Source organism: Tenrec ecaudatus, chromosome 5 (genome assembly GCF_050624435.1).
Source record: "Tenrec ecaudatus isolate mTenEca1 chromosome 5, mTenEca1.hap1, whole genome shotgun sequence".
Lineage (NCBI taxonomy): Eukaryota > Metazoa > Chordata > Mammalia > Afrosoricida > Tenrecidae > Tenrec > Tenrec ecaudatus.
Genome location: NC_134534.1, coordinates 112,335,663 through 112,353,899, shown reverse-complemented (window position 1 = coordinate 112,353,899; position 18,237 = coordinate 112,335,663). Strand labels below are relative to the sequence as shown.

Below are 18,237 nucleotides of genomic sequence, written 5' to 3'. Positions count from 1 at the left end.
TGAAAGGTTTTCTTCACCCTTGTTGGCCCGCTACTTCATCAGATATCATGTCTTCCCCTGGTAAGGAATCCTATCTGATGACCTAAAGCAAGCAAGTCAGAAAATATTCAGTTTTGCTCCATAAAGCTTTTATGTTAGACAGGCTTCTCTCACAGTGAGGTGTACCTGAGCTAAAACGCCATTGATTACTTGACCTCTATAAGCCCCCACTCTGACTGCGGGCCTTCAAAACACGTTGGGTCTCCTGCGGGTCTCCCAAAACGCTTTGGGTCAGTTCAGAGCCAGTGTCCAGTAACCCCCAAAAGTTTGATTATTTCCTGTCCCAGGATAAACAGTCACTCTTGTGAAAGGCCTCAGGTTCCTTTGGGGGAAGCTAGAAGAAAGGCTAACAGTATAGACCTTCGGTGATGTAGCAGGGTCCTCCTTCAAAGGGACTTGGCCTCCCCCCACCCCCATTCAAGGGGTTGCAGGTGTGTAAACGGGTTCAGCTCTGGGAATTGACTGAATAATCATGACTCTCTATTCTGCTGTTCACCTGATCTACCATTCTTCTGCCTGGATAGATGATGTAAATATTTAGTAGGTTTCCCATGTATTTCACTCCTAGGGATACCGTGGCTAAGCAGCCAGTGCCATAAGTCCACACGAGACAGGTTGCTTTGATTACTACGGAAACCTTGTGTCGATTATAACCACGCCCACCCTGTCTCTCTTGATTCAGTGCTGACACCTGCCATCTACCATCATGGGGACCAGTCAGGCCCATTTTGGGCAAATGTCGGAGTTTGCTTAGGGCAGTGCCCACTGTTAATCCTGGTGCACATAAAATAGAAATTACAGGAGTCTTAAGAGATGCTGGGGCCCACTTCACAAACTTGTTTGTTATGGTTGTGGTAAAGGGTATGTCCTCAGGACACCCTCTTTTTGGGTCTATGGGAATATTCTGATAGATCCATTCCAACATACAAATTTCTCTAAGCTTTTGGATGCCTTCCTCTACAGTGTACCAAGGTAGGTCAGGTACTTCAAGTTGGTCTAATCTAGGCCATCTGGAAGTCCATGCTTCATTGAACCAACCAAATAAAGAATTAGATTCTTTTTTAGCCTGTCTTGCAGAGACATTGAAAGAAGAGTCTGTGCTTAGGGGTCCCCTATCCAGAAACTCAGACCGGTCTAATATTACACTTCGTGCACCAGTATCCCACACCCTTAGTAACCATTCCCAGGGATAGTCCCTAGACTTGTGCTTGTATGTATTAGAAAACTAGCAGATCTTTGTGAATATGACCTGTATTTTTCCTGAGTAATCATTTCAACCTCACCTTTAGGAGCTTTCTGAGCCTTAATTTTAGTTACAGGTCTGGCGGAAATAATGGGTGGTGAGGGTGTTTCCTGGGTGCTCTCAGCAATATCTTGCGAGGTATCTTCCTCAGGTAATGCTACTGATGCAGCCCCACCTGGCATTTCAGCTTGAACTGTTTGGTTAATCTGTTCAGGTGTGGGTTGTTTTACTGATGGTGGATTAATACTCACAGCTGGGAGGGGTAGATCTATTGACTGGGGTGGCACAATCATTTCTAGAGGCTCAGGATCCTCTTCTTCTGGATCATCAGCCTGTATGCTCCCATCTCATGTTTCAGGGTCTCAACCTTTTCCTATCAATGCCCTTATGTTAGTATCAGACACTGCCTTAGATCTGCAATTCAACTGACATTGTATTCAGCCACTTGCGTGAGACTCTGGACCTGGTTCTCAGCAATGTCAGCTCTATTACTAGAGGAGAGAAGCAGCTCCTTTGTAGCCCAGGCAGAAGCTTTTAAGTCTGTTATTCGGCACATGAGATGCGCTTCTGAGGTTCTGAAACCATCCCTCTCATTAATCAGACTTTCCATTGTAAGGAGGACCAGCCAACCAGCTTCCCTATACTTGTCATCCTGACAAAACTGCTGGAAAATATAAAACATACAATCACCCAGAGCCTCTCCTTTAGCCAGCACTTCATCTATTGGGGGTGATACTGTAGATATTCGCTTTGCTACTTCCCACCATGGATTAGTAAGAGTGGCAGACTCCCATGCCTTTAGGGGTAGGATTAGCATTATCAGTGCTGTTAAACCTAATCAGAGAGCCAATTTAAGAAGCCCATATTTATGATTTTATTTGTCTCAAACCACTCCTGGTAACAATTATGTTAGACAGAGTTCTCTAAAACCAGGACATTTAGGATTTTATATATATTTATATAGATAGATGTATAACATAAGAAATGAACAGCTAATTAATCTATAGAGCAGTACAAATGGCTCAGTGCAGCTCATTTCCATGAGACAGCTAATACACTGGCAGTCCTTCCAGTCTTGAGGTCCACTGGGTAGACCTCTGTAGAGCAATTCATGCTATCCGGCCACAGGCAGCAAACAGCAAGGCAGGTCACCAACCGTCAGTCAAATGATAGGGTCTGACAGTCCCCAGCCCGAATGATGTATACTCCAGTAGCGTGGCAAAGCAGGTCTTGAAGGAACCTCAAATGACAGTGACACAGTGTACAGGTTAGGTGTCCCACAGGTAGTACAGCTTGCATATTGAGGCACAGAACAAGCAAGGCAGCCACACACTGGTCTGATCATCAAAGCGCAAGAGACACGAAAGGTGAAGCTCGCCAAACCATTTATCTCTCCGCCCTTCAATTAATCCCACACGTGTTCATTGGCCAGCTTGGCACAATAAACCTATCACAGCTTTCTTTGGCTAATTTTTGGAAATACATCACCAGGCCCTCCTTCCTAGTCTGTGTTAGTCTGGAAGTGTCACTAAAACCTTTTTACCTTGGGTGTCCCTGATATTATTTGGAATATTGGTGGATTAGCTTCCAGTAATACAAGCACCTAAGCTCCCATTGCCAATACACTGATGGATGGATGGTAGCATTTGTAGTTAGCACTCAGTAATGTGTGACTGCCACCCTATTAAGATTCTGACCTCTGTCAGAACTCAGTAACACTGAATTGTAACTTCATGTTGGTGGGCATGTATAGCCCTGTGCATGCCAATATCATGGGTTTCCATGACCTTTTGAGATAGTCTTTTTGTGCAGTTGAACCTCCTCAAGAGGAGGACCTCCTCCTCTGCTCAGCCCGTGACACTCCTGGTTTTCTCAACTTTCCCAGAATGCTTCGTGGCCAAGCTACACTCAGTGTAACAGTAATTTGCTTTGGACTATTTCAGAGTCTCCTATAAAGCCACCTTAGCTGTGTAGTTTAAAGCAGACATAACTGTTCAAGCTACTCTTTTGCCTTGACCTTTTCTGTTCCTCCCTCCTCCTCTCTTCTGGAGAGGCAAGATGAGTTCTTGCTGTAGCAGAGGCTACATGAGAATAGTGGGGAGAAGAAAAAGGTGAAGAGATAAGAGACAAAAATCTCGGTTTGGAAGGGAAGGGATTTGGGGGCTTTGCCAAATAGAGTCTTCTAAACAAACAAACAAACACATGAAAAAAATAAATACATATAGTGACTTCTTTGTCAGCTAATTAACTGATGGTGGCTTAACCAAATAAAACCTCATAAAATAATAATTTTAAATGGTGGACTTACAGAAGGGTCACAAGGAAGAGACAAGTCAGTCAGTGTGCAGTATAGCACTTTTGAAACACAACTTTCCTCTAGTTCATTAATGCTTCTCCCCCCACCACCACTATTATGACCCCAATTCAACCTTACAAACCATGCTAGACCAGAGCATGCACATGGATACAGATAAGAGCTGAAAACGCAGGGAATCCAGGACAGATAAGCCCTTCAAGATCAATAATGAGAGTAGCAATACCAGGAGGGTAAGGGAAAGGTGGGGTGAGAAAGAGGGAACTGATCATAATGATCTATCTATAACCCCCTCCCAGGGAGATGGACAACAGAAAAGTGGGTGAAGGGTGACATCGATCAGTATAACACATGAAAAAATAATAGTAATTTATAAATTATCAAGGGTTCATGAGGGAGGGAGGGAAAATGAGGAGCTGATACCGGGGGCTCAAGTAGAAAGCTAGTGTTTTGAAAATGATGATGGCAACAAATATACAAATGTGCTTGACACAATAGATGTATGTCTGGATTATGATAAGAATTGTATGAGTCCCCAATAAAACAAATTTAAATGATAGTGGAGGCTGCAAGATTGTGAGGTAAGGGCGACTCAGTGGGAACATTCTCCCTTCTACGCAGGAGAACTAAATAACCACACCCACCAAAATCAAGTCAACTCTCACTCATAGTGAGGTAGGTAGGGCAGGGTAAAACTGCCTCTGTGAGTTTCTGAGACTGTGACTGTTTGCAGAAGTAAAAAGCTCCATCTTTCTCCCTTGGAGCACCTGGTGGTTTTGAACTGCTCTGTGTGAATGGCAGCTTCTAATCGACCATTGTCACATTTTTCTTAAAGCTCGATTAGCTCAAATAGTTTTTTTAGATGATATGACCAGTGAGTCCAGCTAGATCATTGACTCCAAACTCATTGAATTAAAAAAATTTTTAAATCATTTTATTGGGGGCTCATACAACTCTGATCACAATCCATACATACATCAATCGTGTAAAGCATATTTGTACACTTGTTGCCCTCATCATTCTCAAAACATTTGCTTTCTACTTGAGATCTTGGTATCAGCTCCTCATTTTCTCCCTCCTTCCCCACTCTCCCCTTCCACATGAACCATTGAAAAATTTCAAATTATTATTATTTTGTCATATATTACACTATCCAATGCTCCCTTCACCTACTTTTCTATTGTCCATCCCCCAGGGAGGAGGTTATATGTAGGTCCTTGTCATTGGTCCCCCTTTCCACCCCACCTTCCCTCCACCCTCCTGCTATCATCACTCTCACCACAGGTCCTGAAGGGATCATCTCTCCTGGATTCCCTGTGTTTCCAGTTACTCTCTGTACCAGTGTACATCGTCTGGTCTAGCCAGTTTTGTAAAGCAGAATTGGGATCATGATAGTTGGGGAGGGGGTGGGAAGCATTTAGGAACTAGAGGAAAGTTGTATGTTTCATTGTTGCTACACTGCACCCTGACTGGCTTGTCTCCTCCCCACAACCCTGTCAGGTATGTCCAGTTGCCTGCAGATGGCCTTTGGGGCTTCACTCTGCACCCTCCCCTCCCCCATTCACAATGATATGATTTTTTGTACTTTGATGCCTGATACCTGATCCCTTCAACACCTTGTGATCACACAAGCTGGTGTGCTTCTTCCATGTGGGCTTTGTTGCTTCTGAGCTAGATTGCTGCTTGTTTACCTTCAAGCCTTTAAGACCCCAGATGCTATATCTTTTGATAGCCGGGCACCATCAGCTTTCTTTTCTTTTTTTTTTTTTTGGGGTATAAAAATTTATTACACATCCAGAAGTTTACTAGTGCACACAGATGGGCTAGGACACATGGTACTGGGATGAGGACAGCTAGCTCTTTGGAACGTGAACAGGTTTGGATGGCTCAGAGCCTTGTGCCACGCTGATGCGTCAGCGAGATTAGGAGGGCACATGCCAAACACCCAGGGGCAGCAGGGCACTGAGGGGCTGCCCTGCCTGCCTGCCTGCCCGCCCGCACCGCCACCCGTCTGATTCAGGCTTCAGAGGATACCACGCCCAGAAGCAAGCAACTGAAGAACAGGGACTTCGTAGGGCAGTCCAGGCTTGTCTCTGCAGAAGTGACTGCAACACCATTGTAAGCAACAGCTTTAATGGAATGATTTCCATCAACTCCACATGAAGTTTCTAGCCGTCACAATTCCATAAAGTACAAAACATGAAGTTCCAGGCCGTGGAGACAGAAGGAGCCCCAAGGGCGGCACCTTCCTACCCAGGTTGCTCAGGGAGCAGGGAGTGGGGAAGGTCTTTTTCGTTGTTTTTTTTTAACTGAGCCCCTCATTTCAATGTACAAAAGAATTATTCTGATTGATATTAAAGTGTACTGAAACAAAGTGGACTAAAAAGCAAGTACTATTCTATGTGGGGGGAGGGCGGGAGAGAGAATGAGTCCTTCCAAGCAGGAGGGGGGGAGCTGGTGGAAGCTTCTGTGGCCGGGCCCGGCGGTGGTCACTCCCGCTGCTCCATTTTTACTTTTGGTGGTCTCAGGAAGGTTCGGTTTTTCTTCTCTTTCTTCCCTTTTGTGTTTGCTTGGAAATTTCGCCAGCTGTCCACTCGGCCATCTCGACTTTCCTCAAAGTTTTTCTGCCACTCCCTTTCTCGTTTGGCTTTTTCTTGAGCTTCAATCTCTTCTTCCCTTTGCCGTTTCCTTTCATGCATCTCTTTGGCCTCTCTTTCTTTCCTTTTAATTTCCAGTTCAGCAAAGAGTTTCATGGTCTGTTTATATACCGCTTGTTTGAACAGCTCGGGGTCATCCTCCTCCACATCTGTAGCTTTCCCTTCTTCAGTTGCTTTTTTCGCTCTTTCACAGTGTGTTCCACGTATTCTTTTCCTGCCTGAATTACATCCAGGGCCCTCTTCTTTTGTTCCTGATCCAGTAGCAACTTGTAAGCTTTGTCCACAGCTTCAAAAGCCTTTTGTGCTCTGTCAGCATCGTCTTGTTTTTTGTCAGGATGCACCAATATGGACAACTGCCGAAATCTCTTTTTTATATCTTCATCTGTCACTTCAGGATCTATCTGAAGAACCTCAAATGGGTTCAAATTGAAGTAGGAGGAGCCAGGACGGGTCAGTCTTTCAATCTGATTTTTAGATGTTAAAACCGAGTCTCTCTTCTCTATTTGTTTGACCTCACTATAAAAGGTCATAAACGCCTCCTCCGTGCCGCCCCCGCCGCCCGCAGGCCCGCTCTCCCCAGAAGCCGCCATTTCCCCAGCGCTGCCACGCCACACCCGGAAGCGCGCCCTTCACCATCAGCTTTCTTTACCACATTTGCTTATGCACCTATTTGTCTTCAGTGATTGTATAGGGGAGGTGAGCACACAATGATAAGATTTTTTGTTCTTTGATGCCTGTTAACTGATCCCTTTGGCACCTCGTGATCACATAGGCTGGTGTGCTTCTTCCATGTGGGTTTTGTTGCTTCTGAACTAGATGGCCGCTTTAAGATCCCAGATGCTATATCTTTTGATAGCTGGGTACCATCTGCTTTCTTCACATTTGCTTATGCACCCGCTTTGTCTTCAGCAATTGTATTGGGAAGGTGAGCATCATGGAATGCTAGTTTAATAGAACAAAGTGTTCTTGAATTGAGGGAGTACTTGAGTGGAGGCCCAATGTCCATCTGCTACCTTAATACTAAATTTATAAATATATGCACATAGATCTAGTTCTTCATTGTCCTATATAAATATATTTACATATGTACATGCCTTTTTTTTAGACCTCTATAAATGCCCTTTGCCTCCTAGCTCTTTCCTCCATTCCTTTTACTTTCCTCTTGTCCCACTATCATGTTCAGTTTTCATTTGGGTTTCAGTAATTCCTCTGGGTTACATTACCCTTGATCAAGCCCTACCAGGCCTCTTACACCCTCCTCACCACCGATTTGGATCACTTGTTGTTTCCTTGTCCCTGGGTTTGTTAACACCACTTCCTTTTCCCCCACCTCCCCCTCTCCCCTGTGTCTCCCCACCCTCCACCCCGAACTGTTGGTCCCATTGTTTTCCAGATCATTCATCCAGCCTATCTTATCTAGACAGACCTGCAGAGATAATAACATGCACAAAAACAAGACAGAGCAAAACCAAGCAACAAAAGAAGACAAAACAAAAGAAAGAAAGAAAGAAAGAAAGAAAGAAAGAAAGAAAGAAAGAAAAGCCTGTAAATAGTTCTAGGACTGTTTGTTGACCTTTAGGAGTATTTTCTGACTGAGTGTGGTGGGTTGCCATGCCCTGGCCCCAAAGTCTATTTTTGGTACTCCCTTAGGACTTTGTTGCTCTGTTCCCCTTGTTGTTCTGTTGCACACCCTTAGTGTTTTGCCTTGGTATGGTGGGGTCAGATTTAGCTGAATTCCCACACTGTGTCTCCAGTGTTGTCCCCTGTGGGGCTATGGGTCAGTGAGGGATATCATGTCTCGTAGTGAGGCCGGCCATGTGGTCCTCTCTGTAGATTGGCTGCTCTGAGTTGGAATATTGTCCTCTAGGCTTGGTGGGCCAGGATGTGCTCCACTCTCTCTTCATCCACCTTCATTTGCTCCTGTGTGCTCCTATCAGACATGTCCCTCTCAGCTTCAGTGCTGTCCTCTGAAGTAAATTCTTCTGGGGCAAGAGGCATGTATCCACGCAGTTGAGATAGGCTCAAGCCCTGCACTCATTGAATTTCTAAGCAATGCTGAGGTGTGGCCACAGGTTTTGCTGGAACATGAGCTGTTTATTACTGGCATTCTGTGACACAAGTCCAGAATTGAGAGTAACTTAAAAAAATCACTTTATTGGGAGCTCTTACAAATAGTATAACATTCCATAGTTCAATCATATCAAGCAGTATTGTACAATTGCTACATTTTTTTCTTCTTGAACTCCTTGATATCAGTTCTTCTTTATCCCCTCCCAACCCCCCCACCCCCAGGAACCCTTATTTATTTATTTAGCCACATCTTACATCATCCAATATATCAATTCACATACAATTCTGTTGTTCGCTCCCTCGGGTGGGTTTGTACAGTCATCAATGTTGTCAGCCCCTGCTTCCCTCCACCATTTCCTGATCCCTCAGGAAACCATTACTCCCGTTATTGTTTCTGAATCGTTATCTATCTTGGCTTTCATGTATAAAGTGATCTTAATTATACAAATGAACACACGCATGTCTGACATCTACCCACAAGTTAATTGGACAGTCCCTTTCAGAAGGGCTACATGGAAGGGATGATAAATCCAGGGTGCATATAGCACTGATGAGCCTCATGACTCTCCTTTAGTTCTTTAATATTTTCTCCCCTTACTATTATGGTTTTATTTGTTTTTCTTCATTAAGCATGAGAGTAACTTGTTTTTATTGTGCATTCTTCAAGCATTGGTCCAAGCAGAGTGGGGAAACAGTAATTGATATGGCCATTTACCTCAGAGAGTTCGAGAGCTCTGATAAACTGCACTTTGCTTTTTTTTTTTTTTTGCACTTTGCTTCTATTTGGGATTTCCCTGGTTCAGTGGCAAAGTTGACACGGCAGTACATTTGTACTTCAAGACAAAGAAAATTCTGTTGCCCAAGTTAGCAGCTTGAAAAGGTGGGATAGATATCAATCCACACTTCCTAAAACTCTAAGCTAAGACATTTTGCTCCTTTTTAAGATAGTTATTAAAGGAGGGAAACTGTTGCTAGAGAAGGTCTCTATGGGTCAGAACTGACTCAATGGCACCCAGCAACAACAGCAACATCCATTTCCCTGGGGGATTCCTGGTGACATCATAGGTTATACATTGTGATGCTAAACTACAAGTCAGTGGTTGGAAATCACATGACATTGATGAGGCTTTCTGTTCCTGTCCAGATTCAGTCTCAGAAACCCGCAGAGTCACTGCTGCTCAGAACTGACTCCATGGCAGGGAGTTTCGTGCGTGTGTTGGTAGTATTTTGTTTTATGGGGGAGTGGGGGTGGGAGGTGAGATGGGTTGGTATCCATTTACTTTCATAAACAGATGAATGGTAATGAGAAATCTGTGAACTATATAGCTCAGCTTCTATTGTTAAAGAAAAGCATCTGTTAGTTTAAGAAAGACTGTGGATTGATTGAACCCCATAAAGATACTCTCCCTGCTTATATAACTGCTAAAAATTTCAAGTATATCTATGTACCTTTATATATTTTGCTCCTGGTGGGCACCTCAGCTTTAGCCAAAATAAAGCATCCCCCCAGAAAGACAGTTAGCTTTATGATAGGATTTGAAGCCTCAAGTGAGAGGTTGCTTTGTGAATCATGCCTGCTGAAGAAAGCATCTGGCTGTGGATACTTGGCTGTAATTTACACATAGACAATTGCATCACCAAAAGTCAGCGAGAACAGAAGCAATAGTGCAACTGATTATGTGGGCAAGAATTTAAAGCAGAGAAGGAATTATTGGGAGACTTCTCATGGGTGAATCTGTGGTCCTCGGGAATAATTCAAAAGTTACTTTGATTTGTGTTAGTCCAATGCTTTCTGATGCATGAAAGCTAAAACACCATATTTAAGGAACTTAATGACTCAGATAAGAGGAGTTTCTAGATAATTGAATGCTTTCCTTTGAGGCATGGGGTAAAGATGGCCCTGGGATTTCTGAGGTTTAAGGACCCCAAAGCATCTAACATCCATTTATTGTATAGAAATAACCAAGAGACTATGGCTACAATACGTGAAAATAGAAACTAGATGAATTGAGACACTTCATCTAGTTCACCAGTTTCCACTGAGTTGCTCCTGAGTCAGGGTGACCTCATGTGTGTCGGAGTAGAACTATACCAGTGGGTGTCCAGCAGCTGATCTTGTAGAAGTGGGTCGTCAGGTCTTTCTTCCAAGGCACCTCTGGTTGATCTCAAACCTCCACATTAGTGGTAGTCAAACCCTTAGCCGTCTGCAGCACCAAGAAGGGGGAGGACAGGGTTATGACTGTAGCAGGATGCATAAAGCAGAAAACAACCACCACAACAACCTCTCAAAGGCCATTAATGAGGGAAGAACCAATAGTTACAAGAGAGTAAGCTCCTAGCTACACAATACAAAATAAAGGCAGCATGCAAGTGACTACCAGACTGTCTAAGCCCCTTTGCACACAGTCAATCCCCAGTTGTCTCTAAGAACTCAGTTGCCCTTATACACTCTGGGAAGACAGAAATATACTACCAGCAAGAGGCTTGATCATGCCAAGGCTGGGGAAGGAAAAGGGTCTTAAGTCTATATATATTTTATTTAACACATCAATACTTTAAACAAAATCACAGCTTTGTTTATAATACTTTACTACAGTATCAATGAAAATATGAATTCACTATAGTTTCAAATCCCAGTGGTGCACCATATTTTCAATCCTACCAGGGAATGCCTGAGATTCTAACTTCACTTAGCAAGAGGTGAGCGCATAAAACCCTGCTGAGCTTTGTAAGAGACACTGCTCCTGGGGTCTGAGTGGATGCTGATTCGTGCTCAGTAGTTGGACTCCACCCCCTGTCCCACAGGAAAATAGGAAGGGTTCTGCTCTCTGAAAGATTGCCAGCTTCAGAAACCCCACCTCCCGGAACAGTTCACCTCTACCTAGAGAGAGGCTACGAGTCAGAAGTGACTCAATAACAATGAGTTTGTTTGTTTACTTGCATGTAATGCTGTTGTGATGAATAAAACACACTCAGTGTAGCAACTCTATAGAAATTTATTTTTTGATTCCCACTCCCCGGCCCTCTGTCAGTACTCAGAGTACAGCCATTATCATGTGGGAAAATCAATAACATTTTGATATTGAAAAGCACACCTTGTACCTGAAATCTTTTCCACACAGACCTTGAAGGAGGTACATACACATTGGCTCAATCCACTACAAAGACTCAACTTGTGTGAGGCCAATGTCATTGTGCAATTTCTAAAGGGCTTGGCAGGAGCATCTTTTTGCTCCTAGACCCCAGTTTTTGATGAAGGGAAAACAGCGATTCATTTACTCTGGAGCATCCCATGCGCCAGGCACTGAGTTCGGGGACAGGGAAGAGTGGGGAACCACGGCGTCCACATTTACTTGGGCAGTGTGTAGAAAGTTCCACTAAATTCTCCAGACTTCCAGGAGGTGAGGGACAAGCCAGTGCTCACCTTTTACCTCCTCCCTTAAATGAGTTGTCTGGTGCAGGCAGCTGGACTTCCTCTCACACATGACCCTTGAACGAGCTTTTCCAACCCTTAGCGCTGGGCCAGAGGTTATGGTATAAGAGCTGGGTTTAACATACATACATGACAATGATGGAAAATTAAGATGGCCTGGGGCACTGATGGTTCAGTGGAAGAATCCGCCTTTCGTGTCACAGTCCTGGCCCATGGATCTGTGTGTCACCACCACCCGTCAGCCAGCGGGGCTGTATGCGTTGCTCTGATGCTGGGCAGGTTTCAGTTCACCTTGGCCGCTAACCAAAACGTCAACGGCTTGAGTGTACCAAGAGGTAGCTCAGCAGAAAGACCTGGTGATCTCCTTTAGAAGCAGTCATTGAGAGTCACATGGGCATAGTTTTACATGGACACACTTGTGGCCATCGTGAGAGGAGTTGAACCAAAGGCAGCTGGTTTTTGCTGAAGGCACTGCTTTTGTTTCAGCCATGCTTGCACTCTTCTGTCACCAAATTGTCTCCAGGGACATCTCCTTCTCTCAAGGGCTTAAATAGTCTAAGGAAATAATTGCCAGAAGGTTTCTGTGTTCAGCACATTTTCGATTATGGAAAAACAGTCCTGTTGTGTTTGAGCACAGCTTCTGGCCTACCGTGATCACAGCGTAGCATTGTGCACATGCGATCAAGCTCTACTTCATCCTGTGCTGTTAGAATCTATTGCCTTGACCCCCCCTGACTTGAGTATCTTGGTTATTGTAGAGGGAGGTCACCATAGTGGACCCCAGGCATTAAATAAGGTCAAGCATTGTGTCTAGTGATTTTATAATGTGGCTAAATTTGTACTGATGCTTAGTGATACATTTGAATTATGGTTGTGGGGAAGAATAGTGAAAGGATTGTGAAGACTGGCAGGAGAAAAACGAATCTGTCTTGGAGGAAGTACAGCCAGAATGCTCCTTAGTAGAGAAGATGGCAATGTGAGAGATGGAAATCCAGACAGTGATGAGATACCACCACATCCCAGCATTGACAGTGAGCTTCAAAAATGCAGAAAACAACAAATACTAGAGGGGCATGAAAAAACTGGGACCCCCAGATACTGCTGGTGCAACAGTGCAGTCACTGTGGAAAGTGGTAATGCTCTTCCTCAAACCATTTGGGATAGAAATGCCATCTGACTCAGCAATACCACTACTTGGTAGATATCCTACAGCAGCGGGGGTGGGGGTGGGGGGATGTCCGGCACACAGGGCATGTAAGGCCCAAGAAATAATAACAGTTAACATCACACACTTCACCAAAGAGAAGCAGTCCCAGTCATCACATTAGGAGTGAGTAAATTAAATATTTGCCCAGCATGACCTGAATGGTGTTATAAATATCCAAATGGCCCTTGGCAGAGAAAGGGTTTGCCAATCTTGCCCTATAGAAATACTGCACTTGATCTTAGTTTAAAGACCTAGAAGCGAGGCCTTATAGAAATAAAGAATATGAACCGGCGTGTGCATGCCCATGTTCATCACCACATTTTTCACAGTAGCAAGAAGATAGAAACACCCTAAATACCCATCAGTGGAAGAATGGATAAATCAACTTTGGTACCGACAGAGTGGAATATATGCACTGTTAAAGCATAATGGTGAAATGTGAAACACTTCATGACGTAGATGGACTCAGAGGACATTATGCTAAGTGACATTAGTCAAACACAAAAGAACAAATATTGTATAAGACAACTTTTATAAAAAAATCAAGAAAAGGCTTTTGAACAAAAGATTCAAACCAGACTGATGGTTATCAGGGTTGCAAAGGAAAGGGAGGGGAGGAGGTAGACTAGTGTTCCATTTGTTGAAGAGGAAAGTAGTATGTTACAAAACAGCAACAGTGTGTGTTGGGAAATAGAGCTAGACAATGGGAAGGTTTGATAGGTGTTTAAATTGTTGACAATTAGAAAGGATCTGATATGTAAAATCCCATCTTATTCACAATAAACAAAAGTGAAGATGGTGAGCCTTAGTCTCATGGACTTAAAAAAATCATTTTATTGGGGGCTTATACAATTCTTATCACAATCCATACATCCATCCATTGTGTCAAGTACATTTATTGCTATCATCATTCTAAAAACATTTGCCTTCTACTTGAGCCCTAAATATTGGCTGCTCATTTCCCCCCTCCCTCCCCACTCCCCCTACCTCATGAACCCTTCATAATTCATAAATTATTATTTTGTCATATGTTACACTGTCCGACCTCTCCCCCCGCCCTCTTCTCTGCTGTCCACCCCCCAGGGAGGAGGCTCTACATAGATTCTTGTAGTTAGTTCCTACTTTCTATCACACATTCCCTCCACCCTCCAGGCATTGCTACTCTCACTCCTGGTCCTGAAGGAGTCATCTGTCCTGGATTCCCTGTGTTTCCAGTTGCTGTCTGTACCCATGTACATCCTCTGGTCTAGCCAGATTTGTAAGGTAGAATTGGAATCATGATAGTGGGAGGGGGGAAGCATTTAAGATCTAGAGAAAAGTTATATGTTTCATCGTTGTTACCCTGCACCCTGACTGGCTCATCTCCTCCCCACAGCTCTTCAGTAAGGGGGTGTCCGGTTGGCTGCCGATGGACTTTGAGTCTCCACTCTGCACTCATCCACATTTACAATGATAAGATTTTTTTTGTTCCTTGATGCTTGATACCTGATTCCTTCGACAGCTCGTGGTCACACAGGTTAGTGTGTTTCGTCCATGTGGGCTTTGTTGCTTCTGAACTAGATGACCACTTGTTTATCTTCGAGCCTTTAGGACCCCAGACGCTATATCTTTTGATAGCCAGGAACCATCAGCTTTCTTCACCACATTTGCTTATGCACATGTTTGTCTTCATTGATCATATCAGGATGGTGGGCACCCACTGATATGATTTTTAGTTCTTTGATGTCTGATAATTGGTCCCTTCTATACCTCATGGTCAGACAGTCTGGTGTGCTTTTTCCATGTGGGTTGTGATGCTTCTCAGCTAGATGGCTGCTTGTTTATCGTTAAGCCTTTAAGAACCCAGATGCTATGTCTTTTGATAGCCGGACACCGTCAGCTTTCTTCACTACATTTGCTTATGCACACATTTTTCTTCAGCAATCGTGTTGGGAAGGTGTGCATCATGGAATGCCAATTTAATAGAACAACGTGTTCTTGCACTGAGTAAGTGCTTGAGTGGGGACCCAATGTCTATCTGCTGCCTTAATACTAAACCTATAAATATATACACCTAGATCTGTTTCCTCACACTCTTATATAAATATATCTACATATGTACATTCCAGTCTTTAGACCTCTGTAAATACCCTTTGTCACCTAGTTCTTTCCTCTATTTCCTTTTACTTTCCTCTTGTCCCACAATCATGCTCAGCCTTCATTTGGGCTTCAGTAATTTCTCTCAATTACCTTGCCCTTGCTAAATCCCTAACAGGCCTCTCACACCCTCCTTGCCACTGATTTTGGATCACTTGTTGCTCCCCTGTCCCTGGGTTGGTCAGCACCACCTCCTTACCCCCACTTCCTCCTCTCCCCTGTCCCTCCGGAACCATTGGTCTCATTGTTTTCTCCTCCAGACTATTCATCCAGTCTATCTTATCTAGCTAGATCTGTAGAGAGAATAATATGCATCAAAAATCAAGCCATAGCAAGATAGGCAATGAGTGAGAACACAGTGATGACAACAAAAAAGGAAACCAATTACCCATAGAAAATTAATTAAAAGAAAAAAATTTTTTAAAGAAAGAAAAACCTGTAAATAGATCAAGGTCTGATTTTTGATCTCTAGGCATGTACTTCAGTCAAGGTCCAATGGGGTACCATTCTTTGGCCCCAGAGTCTGTCCTTTGTACTCCCTCGGGGGCTCCCTGCTCTGCTCCCACGGTTACTCTGCCGCACGCTTTTAGTGGTTTGCCTCAATGTCACAGGGTCAGTCTGAGCCAGCCCCAGACACTGAGTCTCCAGTGTTGTCCCACTTAGGGCCCTGGGCCATTAAGGGACAGTGTGTCTCGTAGTGGGATCAGCCATATTGTCCACTCTGTCCATTGGCTGTTCAGAGCGGGGATTTCGTCCTCCAGGCCTGATGGGCATGGATGTGCTCCACTCTCTCTTCCTCCCCCTTCATTTGCTCCCCTTTGCTCTGATCAGACATGCCCCTCTCCCCATAGCTGCAGCTTCAGTGCCGTCCTCTCAAGAAAATTCTTCTGCGTGAGGGGCAGTAAGCCACGCAGCTGGTATAGGGGCCGAGTCCCCAGGCCCCTCCACTGACTCACCACTCCTTACCGGCACACTGCATTCATCTGGCACTGCCTTTATATCTGGTCCCTCTTTCCCTGTGGAGACACAACTAATACCCTCCCCTTGGATGGGTCAGTGCCCTATTCCCCAATCACACATCTTTTTTTTTTCTTTCCCCTTTCTTCCCTCCACCCCTGTTTTATTTGGCTACCATATGTACTCCTGGATCTGGTCTGGCCCCAGCCATACTACTTATACCTCACCCCTGGAGTGTTTGTATACAGTAGCTTTTTCCCTGTGCCCCTTTTGCACTTACCTTTCTCTGTGTGTGTGTATATATATTAAGCTTACCTGAGTGGACTCATGTTATACTTGTCCTTTTGTGCTTGGCTTACATCACTTAGCATAATTTCTTCCAGTTCTTCCCATACGGCGATATGCTTCACTGCTTTCTAGCGATGCCTAGCACTCCATTGTATGTATGTACCACAGTTTTTGTTTAAAATCATTTTATTGGGGCTCATACAACTCCTACCACAATCCATACATACATCAATTGTGTAAAGCACATTTGTATATTCGTTGCCAGCATCATTCTCAAAACATTTGCTCTCCACCCAAGCCCCTGGCATCAGGTCCTCATTTTTCCCCTCCCTCCCCTCATGAACCCTTGATAATTTATAAATGATTATTTTGTCATATCTGGCTCTGTCCCACGTCTCCCTTCACCCACTTTTCTGTTGTTTGTTCCCCAGGGAGGAGGTCACACGTAGATCCTTGAAATTGGTTCCCCCTATCCGACCCACCTTCCCTATGCCCTCCCAGTATCGCCACTCACACCACTGGTCCTGAAGGGATCATCCACCCTGGCTTCCCTGTGTTTCCAGTTCCCATCTGTACCACTGTACATCCTCTGGTTTAATCAGACTTTCAAGGTAGGATTTGGATCATGACAGTCGGAGTTTTTAAATCCATTCATCTGTTGATGGGAATTTGGGTTGTTTCCAACTCCTTGCAATTTTGAACTGTACCACAATGAACATTGGAGCACAGATGTCTAGCCGTGGTTTGTTTCTTGCCTCTTCTGGGTATATGCCCAGTAGGGGGATTGCTGGGTTGTATGATAACTCAATTTCCTTCTGTTTGAGAAATCACCAAATCGATTTCCATAGTGCCTGTACATATCTATAGGTCTTCCAGCAGTGGATGAGGGTTCCTTTGTGCTCGTTGCAGCTGAGCAATCAGACTTGGGTTTGAGTTTTAAACCAATATTATGTATTTCACCTTTTTGTTTATATATTATGCTTGTGATGTGCCCTGATTTTGGCGCTGTCAGGGTGGCCCCCAGAGGAGGAGATCCAGCTTATCAGGGGGGTTGTTTCCTTCTTGGCCAATTGGAACAAAATTCACTCCCTGGCCTCCCGATTTTCCACCTATTTTCTCCCACACTGCGGTCCAGCTGAGGTAAAATTCTACTTTTTCTTCTACTCTAAATTATGGCTACCCACCACCACCACTACTCCCCAAGTTGTGAGCTCAAGGCGTTGGGTTCCCCTCGTGTCTGGGATTCTGCCCCCTCTCGGGCATCCACCTGCAGACATCGCTGCTCTTGGCAAGGGCGCAGCCAGTGTCCCAGGGCTTGCCAAAGCTCGAGCGCTTTAAAGCGCTCTTGGTTTGCTTTGTGAGTGGAAATCCCACACAAAAAGGGGTTCAGGAGAGACCCTGGTTCCCTAGTTCTAATTTCAGGACTCCACCTCCCTGTTTCCTTCGCCTTACCTCCCAATTTTCTGGTCTGGTAGCAGGAGCTGCGGACCAGTGAGTCCTATCAAGTCGCCATTTCCCCCCTCCCTGAGTCTCATGGATTTTTAACACGCTGTCTAGAGAAGTGCGTTCCTAGCAGAGGACGGCACTCTTGGGAAACAAAGGGTCTGTAAAGAGAGGACGCCCTGGACAAGGTGGATGGACACAGTGGCAGCAGCAATGGGCTCAATCCAAGAACAGCTGTGAGGATGTCACAGGACTGAGCAGCGTTTGTTCTGTCACTTGTAGGGCCACTATGAGTTGGAACAGACTCGAGAGGACTTAATCATAACAACAAGGGTAGAGAGTGAAATCTATCACAGATACAAATCCACTGATGATCTTCTGGGTTCTGGGCTCAACAGTCAGCAGGCCTAGCTTATCCCTGGAGCTTCTTGGTCAGCAACAGTTACAGGA

At 44.5% G+C, this 18,237-nt stretch overlaps 1 pseudogene; it reads right to left on the bottom strand.

Annotated features, from left to right (window-relative positions):
* Nucleotides 1–5,712: 5,712 nt before the first annotated feature.
* LOC142448208 (dnaJ homolog subfamily C member 8 pseudogene) lies at nucleotides 5,713–6,855 on the bottom strand (annotated as a pseudogene).
* Nucleotides 6,856–18,237: the final 11,382 nt, after the last annotated feature.